This window comes from Engraulis encrasicolus, chromosome 24, assembly GCF_034702125.1.
Source record: "Engraulis encrasicolus isolate BLACKSEA-1 chromosome 24, IST_EnEncr_1.0, whole genome shotgun sequence".
Classification (NCBI taxonomy): Eukaryota; Metazoa; Chordata; class Actinopteri; order Clupeiformes; family Engraulidae; genus Engraulis; species Engraulis encrasicolus.
The window spans coordinates 48,883,646-48,886,145 of NC_085880.1; the positions used below are offsets into that span (position 1 = coordinate 48,883,646).

The window sequence follows — 2,500 nt, forward strand, 5'->3', positions numbered from 1 at the left end:
TTTAAAATACAGCAGTTTAGTGTAACTTTACTGTAACACATCTTCCTTGAGGACATTAATATAGCTCAGGAATGAAGTGGGTTTTTTGTAGCTCAGAGGCTTGGTCTTCAGGGCCCCCTTGGAGCTTGGGCCCCTAGGCCTGGGCCCGGTAGGTCCCTGCAGTAAAACGTCTCCAGTGTTTCATTCTGACACCGTTCAAACACATTGAAAAGGCCACTCAGACATGGATAAACAGACTTAGATAGCCCGTTCTCAATAACACCATATTTAGACATACGGAAGTGGCTTGGCCGGAGAGGATTCGATCACAAATGACTGTGTTGACAATATCCTAAAAAATGAGTGTGTTGATATAATACTGTATCAGCAACACTTTGCTAAGTTATTCCTTCACTTCCGATCAGGAAGAGAGACTGACTCACTCTTTAAACAGCAGGGTGTATACTGTTTATCATTTATTTCAAATTATTATTTACATCAGTGATTCCCAAACTGTAGGCCAGGGGGCGTATTACAGAAACTTCCTATCTTGAGAATCTTATCTTATCTATCTAGTTACCGCGGCAACGGCACTTTAGGACCGAATTTAGGAAAAGCGTATTACAGAACAGCGTTTCCTAAGTTGTTTTGCGCATCCTATCTTAAGTTAAGAAAGGGGTATTACAGAAGCATCCTAACTTCGAAAAATCCTAAATAATTGGTCCTAACTTTAGGACAGCCACCCAGCTGTCCTAATTCCAGTTATCCATTGATTTGTTAGCCAAAATTTAGCTGGTGTTCATCACCATTTACCCACGCTCAGCTTGCTGTTTCAGCCAGAGCTACAGTGAAGTCTATTGCATCCGGGAAAACAACGCAATTGTGAATGGATGAAATGTTAATTCAATTAGGCTATAGCCTATTGCCTGACCCAAACGCTGTGTGAAGTGAAGAGTTGATGATAAATATACCCGACTTCGATATGAAGTCCGATATCCACTTCCTTAATTGACAGTGAGCCAACCATGGGTCAAGCCAAGTCGGCTAACTGTCATTATACATAAATAGGCCTACATGCGCTGGTCATACAAAGATATTTCATGAAATTACGTCTTACCTGTTTTGCGTGCATTCGCTTGGAAAAACAAAGCATTGGGATGAAAATATGGAAAATGGGAAGCACTTTATTGGGACTGAAACCACAATGCATTTGGTCAACTTGAGGTTGCAGGCAGCGAGAATGACCTAATTTCGTCCTCACAGATGTTGCTGTATTATAAATCCGTTCGGTGGAACGTCACTAATAAGTGCGTTATTTAAAAGTAATGAGCTTAAAAAGTTTAGCGAAATATTTACGTCCTCTTCCTCTCTGGTTTAGTATCACGCAGACCGCGAGATGCAGCAGCAGTCAAATCTGTGTATTCTAGCTTGCGTCGCACTACTGTTGCTAGGTAGCGGTGCATTTGTTGTCAGGTAACAGACATAAAAAGTAGATCGTAGATGTTTAGATCGCTACTTTAGGATTCCTAACTCAAGATAAGATAGGATTTCCAAAGATAAGATAAGAATCCTAAATGAAGTTAGGATTTGTTTCTGTAATACCAAACTGGAAAAAATCTTATCTCAAGTCAAAAGTTAAGATAGGACGACTGAAGATAGGAAGTTTTCTGTAATACGCCCCCTGGGCACTTTTATGGGCCTATAAGGTAGTTCAAGGGTGCCCTAAAACCCAAAATAATATTTGCTGCTGTGTTGCTGGTGAATATTTATTTGAGGTGTGTTGCTTATTGGACCAGAGGTAGGCCTTGAACATTTGTAAAAATTTCAAGTGGCCCCCAAATTTGAAAAGGTTGTGAACCCCCGATTTAAATGAATTTTATATGAAGTTATTATTATATTATAGTTGGGACTGAAATGGAAGTATAATCCATTCATACACATAGTATCCAACAGAAGCAACATTTCCTTACTGACCACAAGAGCAGTTTTAAGCTGCTATAAGGTTGGATGGCAGCATGTTTCTGGACATACACAATATTGCCTGACCGGGAGCAGAGTGTTGATTGTTGAATGTATCGATTTTGTTTGGTAGTGCTACAACATGTAGCTACATACTGTTGTGTAACCTGCAAAGATACCTTCCCTCACTGTAGCATTTTGCTTCATACTAACGTCCACAAACTTACACACACACACACACACACACACACACACACACACACACACACACACGTGTGATGGAAACGCTGGCTGCAGTTTTGAGAATGAACGACAGACCAAGACTGGAGGACACACACACGCACACACACACACACGTGCACACACACACACACGTGCACACACACACGCACTGCGTCCTCACCTGCAGTGCGTGGGTCCACACACACACACACACACACACACACACACACACACACACACACACACACACACACACACACACACACACACACACACACACACACACACACACACACACACACACACACACTCTCCTGCTGAGAACACATGTACCTGGGCT

General features: G+C 41.8%; 1 protein-coding gene across 1 annotated transcript in view; it reads right to left on the reverse strand.

The window, feature by feature from the left end:
• wdr27 (WD repeat domain 27) overlaps positions 1-2,500 on the reverse strand; it is a 206,146-nt gene that overhangs the window by 93,654 nt on the left and 109,992 nt on the right. The window lies entirely within an intron of this gene.